The 21,340-nt window shown below is 36.6% G+C and overlaps 1 long non-coding RNA gene across 1 annotated transcript in view; it reads right to left on the minus strand.

The window, feature by feature from the left end:
* Positions 1–3,980: 3,980 nt before the first annotated feature.
* Positions 3,981–21,340, minus strand: part of LOC145263242 (uncharacterized) — a 29,286-nt gene continuing 11,926 nt past the window's right edge. Inside the window, exon 2 of the long non-coding RNA XR_013864506.1 lies at positions 3,981–7,026. This is a non-coding gene — a long non-coding RNA (uncharacterized LOC145263242). The remainder of the gene's footprint in view (positions 7,027–21,340) is intronic.

The following is a 21,340-nucleotide window of genomic DNA, read 5'->3' on the forward strand; positions in this document are numbered from 1 at the left end:
CGCTGCATTTCTTTCTTTTTTGACGTCCTTTTTCTCTTTTGTGTGGTCTGTTTATTCTATGTTGTTTTTTTCCCATATGTCTCTAAGGTTTGTTCAGTGTGTTGTTTTATTCTTTTATGTCAAAAAGTTTGTGTTCGTCAAGGTCACCATTTTTAGGAAGGTAAATGTTTTACCCCTAATAAAATATGTTTAATTAAGAACACTGCACGAAATGAACAACAAACTTCTTTTTAACAAGAATAACGAAAAAGGGTATTTATTTGCAGCAGGAAGTTGAAGGTCGAACCGTGATAGAAGGAAAAGAAGGTTCTTTTTGTCCTCTGTGTCGGTCAATCAGTATGTTTCCTGTGACATCCCCAGCTAATAACAGCTGTCTCCAATGGAGACCGTCAATGCTAGAGGAAGATGTCCAGTTGAGAAGATACAAGAGAGGAGAGATGTTGCTTGGGTGAAGGTCCGGTCCTGACTGGCTGACGATCCCTCAAGTCTTTGGGGAGCAGGTGAATCAATGTGCCCTGTTAGCTGATAGGTCAGCGTGTGGCCGAAAAATTCAGCGAGAGAGTATTGATTCACAAGAGAAAATAGTTCTTTGTAATTGCTACAAACCGAAACTCAGCAGAGAGCCACTCAAAAGAGGATTTTCGGCATGGTATGGAAAAGGAGTGATGTTATAATACCTGGTCATGAAGCATAAAGATTATCATGTACATAATATTCAGCATGAAAGCGGACCACACTCTCCATTCACAAGGATATCCATTGATATTAAAGGGCATATGATTTTAGCACGAGCTATGATCGACACTGGGTACTCAGTTACGATTATACAGTCACCTTATCCTAAGAGACTTAAGGAAGCACATGTGCGCAACATCTGTGGATATAGCAGGTATACAGGGAAGTATATATGCTAGCATAGAAATTTTGCATGACATCACAATGGGTGAGATCGAATCTCCGAGTTTCAAGGAAATAAGCGTTCTTGTTGTCTCAGAAAATATCCCCTTGTTACTTGGACAGAACATTTAAAACCACAAATATGTGAAGGAATACAGCATCCACAATGTGAACATTCAACCGCATAACAGATGTAGGGGAGGTTACACAAGGCTGCACTAATCTTTAACAAGGCAGAAGAGATAACCCACCAGCATATTGCTTTAAGCTCTGTAATCAGTGCGGGAAATATTGAGTCCTTACTTCAGAAATTGAAATGCCTACATGAGCACATGAACATGCAGCTTTGAATAGGGATAAACTCGACCAAGTTGGAAACTTGCTAATAGGCTACCGGGATATTATAGGCACATAATTGTCTGCAAAGGGTACATTCATCAGACAAGTGCAGATACCCACGACTGGAGCCTCCAAAACACAAAACCAATACCCGATAGCACGAGCAATCGAAGCAGACATCAATGCTTAAATCCATCTAATGCTATTAGAAGGTATTATTCAACAGTGCAAAGATCCAAATGGTTTTAACAGCCCTGATTTTGCAATAAGAAAAAAAAAACAGTCACAGTGGTGGCAAACTTTAAACATACACTGAATACAGTTTTGAAAGACCAGGATCCCGCCTCAATACTCCAGGTGGACCAGCTTTTTCACAAAATAAGAGAAGGGAATATTTTTCCAGTTAAGAATTAAAGAGTGGATATTGACAAAATGTAATAGGAAAATGTGACAGCCATAAAACAGCCTTCACTTGGGGCGAGCAATGTTTTCAATACACCCGTGCCTTACCTCAGCAGGCCACACATTTTCACAGGCCACACATTTTGCGTAGCTGATACACTGGTACAGTTAACGTGAGCAAAGACATATCATACATTTACAACCTGGTGTATGTTCTATGAATATATAACAGCAATGAGACAGCTCTTTACAGCATTTAGGGTGTACGATTTGAAATTGAACCCCCAAAAATGCATCTTTAGAGCAGTTTTATATTAGAAAGTAAGTTCAGTATTATTTTAGTGAATAAATTCTATTAGAGAGCAAGCGATAATGAAGAAATTCAAGAATTGAGTGTGTTTGTGTGTGTTCATGCACGTGTGTGTGTGACACTATGCAAGTGTGAGTGTGCAAAGCTCAAAAGAGGGATGCCAAGTACGCTAGTTTGGGGATTTCAACTTAACTGCTTTATTGAAGAAAAATCTTGCGTTTTAAGAGATTGGAGTAGCTTCCAGACAGACCATTTTTCGGTTCATAATATTATTATTTTATTTTATTCAAGATAATGTATGCACAGACGATATACGTGCAAACGAATGTATGGATTTCATTTTGAATGCTACACCTAAAGACTTAATTTGTTTACAGTCCCCCATAGTGACAAGATTAAGCACAAGGCATGTTTAGAGTGGGACCCCCTCCTTGTAAAATAACCTTTTTTCCAATACGAGCTAATACATGGAAGCATGCCATCCCTTAACTTATTGTAATGTAATGAAGATGCAAGCAGAAATACCTTTTTCCAAAGCTTTATTTAACTAAATTTTACGATAAATGCGGCAAGTGGCCAGAAACTCATATTAATAAAATAAAAATAAAAAAGTATTCAAATAAGCAAATAAAGTAATAACAAACAGCATAATCACCTGAGAGGAGATATGCAAATAAAGAGAAAGTTACTATAAGAAATTTATAACACTCTGGCTCCATTTGAAACAGAGATTATTATTTATAAATCTAGCTGATAGACTGGTTTACAAGTCCTGCTAGAGGGACAGAGAGCAGCACACCACTAGAAGAGTCAGAAGTCTCAATGATCCTGAGGTTGTGGAAAACATACCAAAGTTCTTAATGTCACCGAATACTTTGAACCATCACAATGTCGAATTCTCGCGTGTGTAGCATTGGCTTTGTGGAGTTTCACTACATCAATATTAGGGTCATAATTGCTCCTGCCACCAAATCGTTTTAATAAGACTTTTCCAGGTTCAATGAGCCAAACAGGCAATGCAATTGAAGAGTGCCTTTCAAAACCGAACATGTGAGAGGTGACATTAGTGGTTGTGCATAGTAGGAGCGAATAGCATGTAAAACATCCTGTAGAATGTCCTGTCAAGCGTTAATGGGTAACTGTTGTGATTCAAAAGCTAATATGATGGTGTTCCATATAAATCCATTATAGCGCTGACCTTGACTGTTACCTCTTGGGTTATAAGCAGTAGTGTGACTGGATCTAATCTCAAGTTGTAGCAGAATATGCTTAAATTCTCCCAACAAAAACAAAGTCGCTGATCAGAATGGATAAATGAGGATAGAGAAAAAAATCTTCAGTCACTGTACTGCAGTTTGAGAAGAGCAATCACAACAAGGGAAAGTGAAAGGAAATGGACTATATTTGTCAACAACAGTAAGTATGTAACGTCAACTTGATGAGGATACCAGAAGAAGTCATTTGTAATCAACAGAAAGATGTTGAAACAGGCAGGAGAATGGATAAGAATATGATTACATGAATTAAGGAATTGAGGTTTTATTTTGGCACAAGTAGGACATCCAAAAGTCATGTGCTGGACTTCATCGAGTGAATATGGTATATTTTATGATCTTACAAAATGCCAAAAGCATTGTACTCCAGGATGTGTAAAAGAATTATGGAGAAATAGCAGTACCACATGTTTGTGATAATGTAACATATCATTGTTTGCAATATTTACAGGATACGCAAGTTTAAACAGAAAGTTTAAAAGATATGGCTCACTGATCTGTAACATATAGTGAAATGTTGCCCAGTAATGAGGTCTCCATTGATGAACACATTCTATTATGGCTTCTTTTTTTACTATATAATGTCGTGTTTCAGAGGGGTTTAACAACCGGGAAAAGTACACTACATGTCTTCCAGCTTGTAAATGTGTGCCTCAAATAGCTTGTTCTGAGGCATCAGTTTCAATAACAAACTACAATTTACAGAAGATTTAGCAATGTCTTTCTTGAGCTCATCAAAGGAGTTTACAACCATGAAAGAAATCAGGAATTGTTTATTTTCAACAAGTGGGTGAATTTTAGATAGTAATTTAGGTATCCAATTTTGCATAGTAGGCAAACATACCAAGACACTTTTTTAACGATTTTGAGTCAGAAGGGGGAGGCATTTGAAAGACAGGTCTTAAGTGCTCAGAATCGGGTTGAAGAGTTCCATTACAAATTTTATATCAAGTACATTAATAGAACGAAGTGAAAACTTTTTTCCTGGTATATTTCGAGGTTGTATGTAGAAGCAGCCGTTAAGACACACTCACAGTCAAAGCAAAAGCTTTAAGGAACAAAACATAAAAGAAATTTGTTTAAAATTAAAACTTTTTTCGCTATATTTTTCAGGCATTTATGTTTTGGTCTATAGCTTTGGCAAGAGAAAAAATAATAGGTATATGCACGAAAGACAGAAAACTAATAGGCAAACATAGTATAAAAAGCCAGATTATCATAATTGTTTTGTAGGTTTACAATTACTTTTTGATCGCATTTGAATGATTACAAGCCTAAAGGTAATTTATTAAAAGAAAAAATATTTTATTGGTGGAAAAATGTTATAATGAAAAATGCTTCCACATTGACATTTAGAAATTGACAAGTTCAACTAAATGTTTAAATTAAATCATTTCATTGTAAACATACCTTAAAAGATAAATATTAGTTTTATGGAACTATTTCAAAGATAATTAGTAATGTTCTAAGATATTGAATACAAAAACACACTATGTTTGTACAAAAAATAGAATAATTAGCCCCTAAAAGTGAGAGATTCTGGCTTTGCACAATCAAAACACAAAATTCATCTAGCAAGAGTTCTAGGAAGCCCAAAATGTCAGGAAGTCAAAAGACAATCTGAAAATGTCATCGGGTGGTTGATCAAATGGTTTTCTTTTTTTTCCAGACGTGCATCTGTACATTCCTCTTTTGAACTTTTGTAAAATTTTTGTCATATTTTAACTTAATTTTCCGTGTTCATGCTTTAAAATTATTTCATTATTTTTATTTTTCACGATTATATAAAAATTAACCAACCAAGAACCGTCATTAAAAAAAGTTGACAATCTTACTTGGTCCATTGGATATCGACTCAATATTTATTCATGTAAAAAAAGCAAAACATATGTGGTACAAGGCCAGAAAAAAGGTGGGGTGAGTCTGGAAAGTTAACATATATTTTAACTTAATTAGATACAATTGCATGTATACAAATATGTTGGACAAAAGACGATTAGCATGTACTAGAAAATTTTTATAATTCTTATACTTTTGTTTTCTATATGGGTTTGTATAAGCTGGAACAAAGTTTTTTTTCCAACATATTTCAAAAGAATGTGGTTATTCTCCTATATGTATTTGCATATACTGCGATAATGTTGCATTCTGTGTAAAAAACACATAGTTCACAACAATGTGGTTTTCCATCCTTTTTTGTGTTATTTTTTTAGTTAATAGAAAAGACAACACCAGCTGTCAACATTTACCCACTTTTATTGACTTCAACCAAGAGCTCTTTTAAAGATCCTTATTTTCTTCTTAAATGTAACTGCCTAGATCTCTCTTGCACTTGGTTTACCAGGAATATATAAAAATACATATTTATACATGAGGGCTTTTAAAAGCAATCACTTTTCTTTTTATGTCTGCTAACTGTACTTTGCCACAGCTTGAATTTTCAAGTATTGTTTGAGAGATTTTCTCATTCAAGTTAACAATTAGTATAATGTATATATCTTGCAGAGAAATGTATACAAATATGTTGAGCAAATTTGTTATTACTAGAATATTTTTATCACATACTTTCGTTTTCTGTATGGGTTCGCATATGCTGTAACAAAGTTTTTTTCCATGTAAAAGAGGACCCACAAACTTCACAAGAGTATGGTTTTTCTCCCGTATGTGTTCGCATATGCAGCAACAAAGTCTTCTTCCGTGCAAAAGAAGAACCACACATATCACAGGAATATGGTCTTTCTCCTGTATGTATTCTTACATGCAGCAATAAATTTGATTTCCGTGCAAAAGAAGAACCACATACTTCACAGGAATGTGGTTTTTCTTGTGTATGTGTTTGCAAATGGTGTGACAAACCTGACTTACATGAGAAAGAGGAACAACAGAATTCACAAGCATATGGTTTTTCTCCTGTATGTGTTCTCATATGCCGCAATAATTTGGATTTTGTTACAACAGAAAAGTTACATACTTCACATGAAAATGGTTTTTCTCCTGTATGGGATCGCATATGCACCGTCAATGTTGACTTAAATGTGAAAGACGAACCACATACTTTACAAGCATGTGGTTTTTCTCCTGTATGTGTTCGCACATGCATCGACAAATCATATTTTCTTGTACAAGAAAAACCACATACTTCACAAGAATATGGTTTTACTCCTGTATGTATTTGCATATGCCGTGACAAGTTTGACTCAAACGTAAAAGACAAACTACATAATTCACAAGCATATGGTTTTTCTCCCGTATGGGTTCGCATATGATTTGACAACGTTGACTTCAATCTGAAAGAAGAATCACAGATTTCACAAACATATGGTTTTTCTCCTGTATGTGTCCTCCTATGCTGCAATAAATTTGATTTCTGGGCAAAAGATGAAGGACATAATTCACAAGAAAATGGTTTTTCTCCCGTATGTGTTCGCATATGCAGCAACATATGTGACTTCAGTCTAAAAGAAGAACCACATACTTCACAAGAATGTGGTTTTTCTCCTGTATGTTTTCGAATATGCTGCAATAAAAATGACTTATATTTAAAAGAAGAGCCACATACTTCACAACAATGCACTTTTTTATCCATGTCTTTTTGCATATAATGCAACACACTTAACTTATATAAGAAAATAACTAGATACTTCACAAGGATTTTATCTGTCTCACATATATGTTCAAATATACCAAAAAAGTCATGTGTCTCATAAGCCTTCAGAAGAACTTTCCATATAGTTTCAGACGTTAATTACAGATGAAATGATTCCTTCAGATCAAATACTGGATTTCTTTTCATTAATTTAGATTCTGTAAATAGAAAATAAAATTAAAAGATACATTTTATGAGGAACACTTGAAGTATTATGTAGATGATTATTAAAAAGTCAACAAATTCGTTATTGATCAAATTCCATTTAATATTTTTATGCAATACTGGTCTGATAAGAAAATTATTTTTCTTTTTTTAAAGTGTTTACAAATACAATTCTAAATAAACTTAAAAATGTGATAAATCTATTAATCTATAATTAAAACCTCAAACGTCGGTTTGTGTGTGTGAGGTGAATGTACGTAAGTTTGTATTGTCTTGCTTAAACTTTTCACAAATATGACGAACACTAAGAAAATTTGTATCATTAGAAAGATCAGTCACTCCGATGACAAATATCCAAAAATTGGCTAAATATATAAATTCTGTGCTTGCTAGCTGGGCCATTTTTTCTTAGTCGCTGTGGACGTGACTTTTTCACCTCCTTTTCCTCTTAGCATTACAGGTTCAAGCCTAGCTATTGCAACTAATTTTTCTTATAGTACTCGCTGCTATTTTTATTTTTTAAGGAGGTTGCTTAATTTTTTTGTTTCTTTGTGCTTGCAGGTAGTCTGATTAAAACTTTTTAGGGTTGGGTTGCTAATTTTCCTAACTATACCACCTCTCCACACCTGGGCAATGCCGGGTACCCCTGCTAGGGTAATATAAAAGAAATAACTTTTATCAATATTTTATAAATATACACATAGTTTGGTACATTTAAAAAGACTTATAATTATCACTTTTGTTTGCAAGATTGACTTAAAATAATAAGTAAGCTCTGCAAATCTTTCTATTGCTCTCTTATATTATTTTAACTCATTGGCTAGACTAACATATCTGACCTGTATGTACTAAGTTAATGTTAGTAAGGAGAGCTTCACAAAACTGCCAAACATAGCAGTAACATAAAAGTATTAAGAGAAATAACGTTAATAATGACTATTATATTGCTGCCAAACGATGTTGGTATAAGAAAAGTAACGGTTACTCCAAACCCCACTTATCAAATAAACTACTGTAATAATAAGTTGCTTTTCACAATGCTGAAAAACGTATTTTAAAAATAAAACTATCAATAAAATGCTTATAATGATTATTAATTCCTGAAAATACAACTGAAAAAACACAAGTAGAAACAATATTCGAGTAATACTTATCCACTTCTCCTTCTATTGCACAATACAAAGAAACTCTTATGAAGACTGATGTATAATACTCATAAATATTATAAGGAGGTTTAATATATATTTGTCAGTTAAGAATATTAAGACTTATCATAAAATTTCTGATTGCATACAACACTGAATAAAACAAATGATCCTTGTAAATCCATAACGATGTACACTCAGGTAATATGAATATTTTAAGATATATCACCAATCAGAAGTCATACACTATTATAATTATGGCTCCCTAATATCGAAAAAAAAACATTTTACTTGTATACACTATTATTATAAAAACTGTGCAGTTTTTAAATACCAGCTTAATCTATTTTATTGGACATTTAACAGTGACAATATAGTATTATTTTTATAACTTCTGAACAACGCAAATATTGTTATTGTACTTAACTTAAAAATGATTTTTTACTCCCAGACAGCGCCAATACCTTTAATGTAATCCTAAAGAAAACTTTTTATTCTGCGGAATGCGAAATTTAAATATACCTTCTCTATCAATTTGGTTGAACATATATGATAAAAACAATACTATTTAACTTTATTAATACTATATAATTATTTTCTTGAGTCTGAGAAAACGACAATACTTTTTTTTACATGTATCAAAACAACTATAAAGTTTTTTTTACTAATGTCAGCCTTTAAAGTGTCAGGCGAAAAGAGGTGCCCCGTTATTATATATTTTTCTCTTCTAAGGCTTAGAAATCAATACTCATGTTTTCCAATTGAATCATTCTATAAATAGGTGGAAACCAACAATCGTCAGTCAAATGCCACCAATATATTGTGCAGATAAGAAGGCAGACCGAACAGCTGCAGAAAACAAGGTCTGCGAAGAATTTGACGACAAAGTATACTATAAAGGCGAATACATCCCGAAAAGTATATACTCGGACTTAAAATTAATCAGGGATCTAAAAGAAAAACACCCATGGATACCTGAAAGTCACATACAGTCATTCCTAGACAACAGAAAAAACAAAGAGACAGAGGAGAAATCACTAGCAGTAGATTACGAAAAGCAGTTACCTAAACCAAGCGAAAGCGATCTAGAAGAAGTATATGAAAAACAATTCCCAAAACCACCTACAGACTGGACATTACCAGGGCATGACTTTCTAGGATCTGGATCAGACCTAGACACTAAACGATTCCATGTACCCAGAAGCGAACTAGATGCAATAGCGAAAGAACACGATCTAGACTACTAAAAACCGCACGAGGAAGTTGACACAAGAACAGCAGACAAAAAATTCCAAGAAAAGGCAGTTAAAACTGGAATTCTCGGAGTCGCCGCTGCAGCTGCTATTGAAGCTAAACACAAGCTCGGTCTTGACGACACATTTAGACCAAGAGGTCCACAAAGTGTTGACTCGCCAGGTGGTGCCGATACTTCTCACCGGGTACATAACATTGGTGATAGCATCGGTATGTCTGAAGAAGGTAATTCAAGTGCTGCGGGAGCGACGCAGAATGCAGGCAACCTGGAGGTGGAAATGGAACGATGTTTACAGTCGTGGGAAAAGCGAGACCGACCACAACACCAAAACCGCCGGTCACAACCACTTTCACGAGGACGTTCCATAACTTTGTGAAAGGAACAAACATGGACGAAGGTGTAATTAATTTCCAACGAATGAAACAACGAGAGGCCAAAGTAAGACCGAAAGCAGGTAACTTCTCAACAACCAAAAAAATGAGACTGCTAAACTTGGGGACATACACGATGGCAGAGGGTATCGGTATTAGCCAAGATTACATACTACCATACCACACGCTAAGTTGGATACAAAACACACAACAAGAAGTAATGTTCCAAAACGCTACACACTACAGAGTTGAATCCATCGGATTCAAATTGTACGATCTAAAAATATACAAATGGGTAACAGTGAACGGAGAAGAGAGATTCATAAAGAATGACACATTAGTATTGGAATTGTACATAGATCCAGGAAACTACATTGGTCTCGGAAACCTGGATAGCATATCTCACTTACCAAATAAGGGGTGGATGAAAGCTAATCCCACCAAATTCAGCGAGGGAGAACTACCAAAGTACACATACAAATACAACATGAACCACTACCACTTATCAACGCTAGGATAACACATGGGAGATGAAGGAGACAAAGCACAGGTACCAGCTACAGCCTTACACGACTGGCGAGACAAAAACACAAACAAAATCTTCCTGATGGCAGGTATGGAATTCAACCACGGTTGACAAAACCCATCGTTGTTCAGGATGCCTATAACAAACGTAACCATAGCAGGAAAGACTACAATCTGCGGAAGCATATTCAACAACTCATCGTACGCAAACGAGGACAACCACGACCACAGGAACATGACAGACGGCAGTTTAAACGTATGCACAATGCCAAACTTCGACACACCTAGCAATAGTGAAATACTAAAAATATGGCCAAGAGGAGATAAACGCAAGGTCATACACACTGATGAGGCAGAAGACTACAATATGCTTGAAGTTAGTAACATAAACACGAACTACACACCCGTCACTAGATACGAAACTCTAGGCGAGGAAACGGCAGATAACCCATGGTTCCAAATAGCAGGAAGCTACTGCGTGGCAAACAGAACTTTATTGAATTATCAACTGCACACCACGGACGACCCGCCAAAGAACGTGTACATCAACCTGCCCATGTTGAATAGACCAAACGACAAAAACGATCACGTATACGCAGAATTTAAAATCGACTACGACACAACGGTCACAGCATACTACGACCAATACAAACATCCGCAACAAATAATAACACAATGCAAGGACGCGGCCACTTCATTATCAGGCGACACAAAATGGGAACAACACACAATCACCCAACCCGGCCGACACTTACACAGAAACGCTGTAAAACAATGCCTACACTCTAGAACGACCTCGATGATATACAGTGGAGACCCATTCCGTTGGCACACATCGGAATACGGTAACGCGTAAACAAAATACTTGAAACCCACTTGAAAAACATCTGCATCCGGTAGGCCAAACAAGTACGTACTTGACTACAATAACCATTGTTCAGTAGAGAAAACAAGAAACAGATGAACAGTATATAATCTCCCTTTACATGATATTCACATTTGCAAGGCTGAGACCGACCCGAGAGGATGGCTGAGACGACAATAAGAAAGCAAGACTCAAACTCGGAATTCAACCGAAACTTCTTCGAACAAAAAAATAACCACGGACTGACAGCATACACATTCATTTACAGATTTCAAAAAGAGGACGACTTCACCTGGACTGAGGCAGGCCAATACAGTCATCCATCGGTAATACTACAGCACGGTACAGACGAACACCTAAAATACTTAGTGAAAATACTGTGCCAGCTCCCGTGAATATGCATCTTCCACGAGGAGCTACGCAAGCAACAAAAATTGCCAGGATACACCACACTTCCACATAGTAATATGGGCACGCCAACACCCGACCAGCAACTACACATTCGGGAAACTGAAAGATTATCTAAAATCGGAAAGAGTTACACGAAATTACGACATGACATGTCCAACGGTCTTCAAACCAGACGGTTTGATAGACTATTTCAAAAAAGGACAAATACACAGACAGTTGCTATGCACAAACAATCTAACAACACCATCTCAAAAAATGTTCATGGACAGGTTAACGGACACGGACTTTTCAGTACAACAGCAAACCGACGAACATTACAAAATAAACGTGGCATCCGACACAGTGCGACAAAACAAATTCGCATTCATAAAATTTCTGATGAAAGCAGCGGGAGCGACAGACCAAGGGAAAATTATGAAGTACGTCTACCAACAACCGGACGCGAAGATAAAGAAAGAATGGTCAGTCACATATAGGAGTACACCAAACATAAAATCACTCATGAACGACGTGGCAGCAGAGATAAACTCCGAAACAAGAATCACACCTATATGGCAGCAAATATCGGAAAAAAAAAACACTTAACAGCAGAAACAGGGACAACGTACTGGGACGTAAACACGTCATTAGACATATACGACGAATGGTGCTCGTTCCACAAAATTGATGCCAAACAATTCGGAAAAGACCTCTTCAATGTCTGCCACAAGATAATGCCCAAAATTAACGAGTTCCACCTACAGGGACCGACTACCAGCGGTAAATCATACATCCTAAAATCAGTGGTAGAAGGGCTAATGAATAGCGGAACCATAAGGACGGAAAAATCAGACAGCTTCTGCTTCGGAAGCTGCGCAGACAAATCAATCATTTACACAGATGAACTATGGTTCACAAAAGAAAATGTGGAGCAGGCTAAATGCGTGCTAGAAGGTACGAGAGTACTAGTGAACGTCAAGCACCAAAATGAAAGACTCATAGAACGCACACCATCATTATCAACAAGCAACAGACGTTTGGAACGTAGTGCCGAACGAGGAACAACCGCTATGACACCGTATGGTCATATATAAAACGACACGAAAAATGGACATACTGAAAGAATGGGGAATATGCAAGATAAACCTGCTAATGTGGTTAACCATCTGGAGAGAACATATACACTCACTAATTAACAATACATACAAAAAAGTCTCATAATCACACGAAAACCAAAAAGATTGGCCACTTACACACAAACAGCGATAGACACTCTAAGTCCACATAAAAGATTTAAATTTGCAACGGACGCAACAGACAGTGAGATAACACTCACACCAGAACAACCAAACAGTCCACAATCACCAGCAAACTTCACTTTACTACCAGCATCATTGAACATCGATCAACCGCAACCGAATGAACACTTAACACCAAACTTCGTCAGCTCCCTTATGAATGATCCTTTCATAGAAGAGACATGTAAATTAGACACGAACGAAGATAGTCAATTATGTACAGTACATGGGAAAGGGTGGTTAACAACAACATGTAATTTATTTAACTGAACTCAAATAAACATTGGAAACTAAATCAAAGCGTGATGTTATTATTGGCATGATTTGCATGATACGCATGGATCAAAAACTAAACATTAGAAAATATTTCTCAGCCTGAGATTAAGATTATATTAAAATTATTATAATATATTATATATACATATATATTATATATATATATATATATATATATATATATATATATATATATATATAAGCAAAAGTTATATCTTCGCCTGAGAATCGTTTTCTAAGTTAGATTATGACAACTTCTATTACAGATTCTAAGGAAATTAGAGGAGGCACCTCCAGCGGCCTGAGATTTTCTAGGTTGAGATACTTTTTACTCACTATTCTCTTCTATTTCAATCCTAGACTTAGAGAGATTCCTAAGGGAGACCATTATAATGGGGGGGGGTGACGTCATCCCGCAGCTGTGTATAAACACAACTATACTATTTATCATATTGAAGTACTAATATCATCTTCCTATTTTCATTACTTCCAAACAATGAAATAAAAAGAGAAGCACACAAAAAAGAAAAAAAATAAGGAGGAAAACAATGCATGAATTAAAAATAAAGTAAATAATGATGAACAATGAATAAAAATAAATAAAAAGGTGATGGAAAAATGGAGAAAAACAACATAATCATAAACAAAAAAGATAAAAATTGATTGAAAATAAATAAACAAAGAATGAATGAAAATGAATTAATTATGAATAATTGAAAATAAATGAAAAATGATTGAAAACAACCTAATTTATAAATTGAAAAAAAATGAATAAAAAAGATAGAAAATGAGTAAAAATGAATAAAAACACTTTAATGCTGATAAAGTAAAAAAATGAATGAAACATAATTAAACAAAAATAAATGAAAACAATTTAGTGATAAATTAATTAAAACAAAGATTAAATTAAAAAAGAATGAAAAAATGATTGAAAATAAACTAAATAAATGAATAAAAACAATTTAATAACAAATAAATTAAAAAGCGAATGAAAAGTGATTGATAATAAAAAAAATTAATGATGAATAAATTTTAAAAAAGAATAAATAAAAAAATGAATAAAAACAATGTAATGAAAAATAAATTGAAAAAAATGAATAAAAAAATCACCGAAAAAATAAATGAACAATGTAAAATTAAAGAAAAAAAGAGGAAAACAAAGGAGAAAGAATGAAATAAAAACAAATGTCAATAGAAGGAAAAGAACAAAGTAAGAGGTAGTTTTTGAAATTCTCCTTTCATGGGGCCGGTTGCTCCTTGGAATGATGGAGATCTTCATAAGATTATAGTAATATTAATTTTCATATCATACATAAGACGTATTTTGTTATATTTTCTCTCTCAACTCTGTTTAGCTCAGCAACATTAGAGACACTATTAACTGGTAAGCTTATTTCTTTCTTGTTCTTGTCTCATAACTATGTAAGGGTTAATAGCCCATTTTCTAGGTATGTAGCTGTAGGGATTGCATAGTAATAGTAGATGGTGTACGAGTTATTTCAAACAGTTCTTTCTAGCATATGTTCCCAGGACTTGCTTCTGCATTCGATATTCAACTTTTAACAGATAACCCAGTGGAGATGTTTACACACACCATTGTGCTTCATTGTATATTAATCAGCTACCATCAGAACTTTAGATCTGAAAGTCAGGTTGTTCACACACAATATTCTCTGGCAGAATCTGCATTTCTTGTTATTGCTGAAACTACTCATCTTCTAAAAAGAATTGGTCATCAAGTCTTGATTGTGGAGAGCCGTTAATAACTCTCTCCTGATCAGATTGAAGCGACCCTCTTTTTACCCAGTCTATAGTGCCTTTATTATCTATATGGTTCTGTGTGAATTCATCTAAAAAGAAAAATTGGCATGCATTTGGTTAGCCCATTCTTACAGTCTTTTGTAATGAAGTGGCTTCGTCTATTTTTGTTGAAATTTCCAAAGTAAACTTTTCTTCCAAAATGTCCAAAATGTTCAGCAAGTTTATGATGTTATTTTGCTGGTTTTGCTCCTGATCAGATTGAGTTGCTAAAGGTTATTCATCACGTGCCCCATAGAATATAAAGCCAGCTTAACAGTGAGTAGATAATCCTAGGATAGACCACCAATTTCCATAGGGAATGTAATTTTAAAGATGTGTAAAAATATTCATATGTTTTATTTATAACTGTCTCAACAAAACTTTTTGGTTTTTAATAATATCATCTTTGCAGATTCCAACAGGAGATAAAAAACCAAAAGGAAACATCATTTGTCTGCTCTAGAATCTTTCATATACCCTTGGTATACCAGGGCATCACTATCAAATCCCATATCTTGCAAAAGGTGAGAAATAATTTTTTTTTCCTTTTTCTCTCTTCATTCACTACAGTTGGAGTAACAGTTAGCAGCTTATATAAAAATAAAAGAAATATGGATATTCATGTTTTTTTTCTTTCAGTACAATTCTGTGCCCTATTGGAACTATCTTTTGCTGATACATTGGAGCTTCTTACAACTTCAACCCCCAAAAATCCTTATTCTGTAAACGATTGAAATGCACAACTCTAGAAAAAACGACCATGATGACTTTGTAACATATGTGGCTGTGGTTAATAAAAATTGCTATTAATTTTAACTATCAGACCTCAGTGCCAACAATTTTATGTCTAGTATTTGTGTAAAGACTGACATCAAATCGAGATGCTAAAATGAGAAGGCGTGTTTTAACAAAATTAGAATACGAACTGAGTTTAACTCTATAAAAATTAACAGAATAATGTCAGAAAATAGAAATTATTAAAAAAGACTCATAAAATATTTGTAACATAATCCCCCATTGAGGAGCGTTAAAACTACGCTGAGGTAGCGTTGTATTCCTGGGTGACGCCAGATAACCCAAGGATTTAAGATAGAGAAGATAAATATATATATATTTTATTTCATGTCAAAATAGATATTGTTTGAAACCAGAAAAATATTTTTACGACTAAAAGTTGATGACAGAAAATTTCACTTATAACATTGTCTGGCCTTAAATGAACTCCAGATCGGATGTCAGAATTGACATCTGACCTTGGAAATCGTGAGAATGAGTAATTCAGATTTCAGGTATGGGAATGGTGCCCATCCAGGGACCTTGGGCTTAGAATTTCCTGGAGATTTTGTGGCAACATCTTATTGGCTGGGGAGAATTTCCACCCCATCCACATACCTTACTATATATATATGACTGTCGTGCGAAAATTAGTCAGTTTAGTAGAGTTGGAAGGTGAAGCAGATTGCTTGTTGAATCCCAGAAGAGACGTGACCCCTCCACCTTCCTCATCCAACCATCTGTCGCTGTCTGTGAAGAGATTTAAGACCTGTGAAAAAGACTTACAAAAACTGAATGAGATCTGTAAAAACATTTGTACATAATTCTGCGAAATTAAGCTTCTATAGATAGACTACATGAGTTTGTCTTTCTTCCTGCCTACTGCTTAGATATTTGCTTTCAGCATACCAGATTTCATGTAACAACCTTAGAGAGGACTAGACCACATGAGCCGAGATTTCTAGACAAAAAGGGGCCCTTAACCACCTTCTTGAGTGAGGGGGCTACAGTTGGTGCCGCGACCAGGATAATCGACCCGAAAAAAAAAGGTGAGACTTAATATTTCTCATTTTTTGTTACCACGGAAAAAAAAACGGAGTTGGGATTGCGTTATAATCTTACATTATTGGTGGCAGAAGAAAAGACATCCTAAGAAAGAGACAGACAGACAGACGGGGATATCTGAAAACAAAGGAAGGAGAGACAGAAAAGGAAATCGATAAAGAGATGCCCGAAGAAGAAAAAAAAGAAAAACAGCGCCTAAAGAAAGACTTTGAGCTGGAAAAAGTATTTGCACGCATGAAAAGGACATTTTGCTTTTGAAAAAAAACGTTTGAACATTTGGAAAAAAAGAAGAAAGAACAGAGAGAAAAAAAGAAAACGCCGGTTGGAAAAGAAAAAAAAGAAAAAACGTTTGAAAATTTTAAAAAAGAAAAGGAAAACAGAGAGAAAAAGGAGGAAAGAGACACTTCTGACAACTTCAACAAGTGCGCGTGGTGAAGCGATGGGAAGAGAGAAAGAAAGAGACACTTTTGACAGCCTTCAACAAGTGCGCGTTGCAAAGCGACAAGAGAGAAATAGATAGAAAGAGAAGAACAACACAGGCAGGTAAGCAAACCTTTTCCTTTTCCTTTCTGTTGTCTGTGCAATTTAGCCTAGAGAGAGAGAGAGAAAGAAGGATCATAGAGAGAGAGAGAGAGAGAGAGAGAGAGACCGTAAGATAGCATATTTTTTTGCTGTCGCTGTGAAATTAACTGTTTCCAATCCCATAGCAGTGAATTAATGAAAGGAAGGGGTTATTTTTTTGCAGGTACAAGCAAAAGTTGTTTAAAAAAATGGACCAATCACTGTGGCGTGGAAGTTTTCCTTCTGGGATTGAGTTATATACTTTTTTTCCGTTATTGAATTAAAAGCTTGAAAAAAAAAGAGAGAAAGTGGAAAAAGTTTTTATTGCTTTTGCTTGAAGTTTTTGTTGGTGATTGAATAATTGTTCTTTATTATTATTCTGTTGGTGTTTGTAATTTTCTCTCTTGTGAAGTAATTCAGATTGTATATATTTGAATATTTGAGTATTATATTAGGAAATTTAAGAGTCCCGAGTTTCTGAGGGGATGCATGTGAATTGGATGATTAGCTCCAGGCAGTGGGGAAGAAGCAGGTTATTTACGGGCTGGGGGATCCAGAAATGGTACTTCTGGCCTATGAATTAGTTTCTGGAAGCATGTCCAGATTTATTGGAAGACAGGTCCAGGAGAACCCTCAGCTGACCTGGCCGCAGCTAAGGTTAGCATTGGTCAAGGAATTCGGCAGCAAAAGGACGGCCATTGACGCTGTCCAAGAATTATTCAGGCCCCGACAACGGGCTGGAGAGGAAATTAATAGTTTGGCTGAAAGGGTGTTCGAATTAGCGATAAGGGCTTTTCCGGACCAGTCAGTCCAGGAAGGTGGATCGATTCAGGTTCTGTTGGCTAATGTGATGGGCGAGGCTCTTCTTGACAGAGATATACGAGCCGACGTGTTGAAGGGTAACCCCATTAAATTAAGTGAGGCAGTGAAGCTCGCGCAAACCAGTGATCGTGTTTGGGGGCGTATTAAGAATTCAAGATTATTGCATGAAGGTAGGGGAAACTCTTCCCCTGTGAGGACGCCGAGGTCAAAGCAGGCAAGAGAGATTAAATTAAACCACCCCGGGAGATAGTCGGGGAGGATTGGGAGAAGGAGGCTGACCCAAATTTCTTGGAGTGGGTTATTCGATATGGTCACTATAAACCCGTGCCTGGGAGGTTAGGATTGGTGTGTTTTATGTGTAACTATGACAGACATCGGGCGGCGGATTGTCCGACCCGATGGGGAGGTAACCCGTGGGACTTGCAGCCATATTGCCGCCATTGTAACCGACATGGACAGGAGACTAAATGGTGTGCCAAAGCGGGTGATGGTTGTTTAGGGAGGAGCCGTTATGTTCGGCCAGAGTGACGACCTCCACCTGAGGGTAGATCAAGACGGGAGGCTCCGCCTCAAAAGATGAGTGAGTGAGTTGCTTGCGTGCAAACCATCTTTATGCCAGTTTCGGGAAACGCCAGTGAGTCGGCCAAGATGTGAGGGTGTCGGCGACCCCGTACATATCAAGGCCCTCAGGCTGCTGGACATGTGGACGAGCCGGCTATATGGCTAGAAGCTGTCCGAGACTGCGCTGCTGGACTTGTGGGAACACTGGTCACAGAAGGACGGAATGTTCTTGAGAAAGAACGAGATTTCCAGGGCAGAAGAGAGGACGCCACCCCACAGAGGCCACTAAAGTCTGGACGGACAGAGTGTTGATGGGCAAAGAGTGGCTATTGCCAGCACCCATACAGGGCTGGTCGAGAAGAAAAAAGACACCACTTAAGGTGCGTCAACTTCTGATGAAAAAAGGGGGTTTGACCTGCTCTGTGGAGATGAGAGAAGAAACGTTGACAGCTCTGGTTGACACAGGAGCAACTGTGTCATTGATGGGGATGAATGCTTATGAGAGGCTGCGTGATAGGGAACCTTTGCAGCCTGAGGCTGTGGAGTTGACTCAAGCGGATGTTACAGACATTAAACTTGAGGGGATGATCAATATACCTTTCAAACTAGGTGACCGAAGTGGACAAATGAAGGTGTATGTCGCGAGGAATTTACAAAGAGAGTTAACACTCGGCAATGACTGGTTGCAAAGCCAGGGGGTGAAGGTTAGCTTTGGGCCGCCCACTTTGACCACTCCACCGGTGATGGTCCCTTTGATCAAGGCTGGATGAATGGAAGACACCAGTCGTAAGGCGTCCGAACCAAAGTTTCTCTTGGATAACGTGGGCATCCATGAGAAGGAAAGCCCATTTGATGGCGATAACTAAAGCTCGTCCAAGTGTGAGAAGATGATTAGCTGATCCGGCAATAGGCGTTAAAAGAGAAAAAGAAAAAGAGAGAATAGAGAGAATAATAATGATACTGAGATATTTATAGCTTAGCTGAGCACCTCTCAAAAAATTGTACAGGTTGTTTTCTGTCGACGACGAATAGCATAATTTAATTTTGCAGAAAGAAAATGCAGTAAAAAACAAAGATTTTTGTGATTTTAAAATATTGCATAATTTTAACAAGGAAAGAAGGGAAGAGAAAGAAAACAATGTTCATGATCCCTTGTGTGTTGATGCGGGGAGGAGATGAGAGAGAGTCAGTCAGCCTCCGCTGTGTGAGAGACGGAGTGGGGGTCTGTATAGAGTCACATCGGCTGGCTCGGTTGGTGTCAGCGAGAGGGAAAGTGGGGGGGTGATCGTACTTGACAGTCATACCCTGACAACCGCCACTCACCTCGCGCATATTAGAAGGGAAGAAGTATGGCAAACTATTGTTTCTTCTCCTCTTCCTTTTGTTTTTTTTCTTCTTTCTCTCCCTTAGGTGTACATACCGCGTGATCGGATTTAATATTAAGCATTAGGAATATTAAGTAACATATTATTTTTTAAATGGAATGCGAGGATATTGATTTAATCAGTTGTGAAGAATTTCAAACTTCTGAGAATTGTTTTTATGCATTAAACGAGAATAATTGGAGATATAAATTTTTGAGAGTTGAATTAATTTTTTGAAAAAAAAAAATGTTTCTGTTACCCCAGTCTAGAAGGAAAGGCTTATTAAAACTGAACAGAGTTAGTGAGAGTTCGGTCGAGGATAATTAAAGGCATTAATTTCGGCGATTGAATTGACTTTTGGAGGAATTAAAATTTTGCCTCAGTCAGGAAGGATTTCATATTTGTGAGATATGAGTCAAGAGGCCGCACTTTTAGCATGAATTACTTGGGATTAATTATTAAAATCAATGAGTGAAGTGATAACTAAATTAAGTGCACCCAATTTGTGCGCGAAAAGCAATTTATAATTTTTTAGATGGATTTTTCCATTGTGAGTAAATCAGGTGTATGATGCTCGCACCTGGAGATATAATTGAAAAAAAAAAAGATAGCATTTCTCGTGCGATAGTGAGGCATTGACTGAGTCTACTTGAGGGGCGCGACCTGCGAGGACAGTTGATATTACACATTTTAGTAATTGATTTTTTTATAATTAGTTGGAATGGATCCGGAACATTTCAACTGGGCTGTTAAGATAAGTAGTGATTATGGTTGACCAGCCTTCGTGTTACTCAGTGTGTCTGGGCAGGGCCTGCTCGGGCACATTCTTTGGGTGAGGCGCTGGGGGCGTGGTTAATATTTTATAATTTTTATAGTTGTGAATGAGTTTGAATTATCGAACCAGGTTCAGTAGATCGAGGAATCGTGTATTCTTGGAGGCGGAAGGATGGCACCTCCAATCTTCAGATCCCTGTGGTAAATTAGGGATGAGGAAAAATGGTGACGACTCAATCTAGTTCTTTTGTTGGGTGTGGTGACTGGGGACGAAGTGCTCTAATCGATGATGCCTAATTTGCATGATCTGAGAAATCGACGAGGATGAAGGGTTTCTTAGCCCTTGAGAAATTGTTTTGCTTGACCCATGACGACGTTGGTCGGCTGCTGTTATTCTTTAATTCTTTGAGTCACCTACGAGTAGTTATTGGAATGAACATATTTTTTTTTGTCAGTGATCT

Source organism: Euprymna scolopes, chromosome 38 (assembly GCF_053919585.1).
Source record: "Euprymna scolopes isolate OS-2025 chromosome 38, ASM5391958v1, whole genome shotgun sequence".
Lineage (NCBI taxonomy): Eukaryota > Metazoa > Mollusca > Cephalopoda > Sepiida > Sepiolidae > Euprymna > Euprymna scolopes.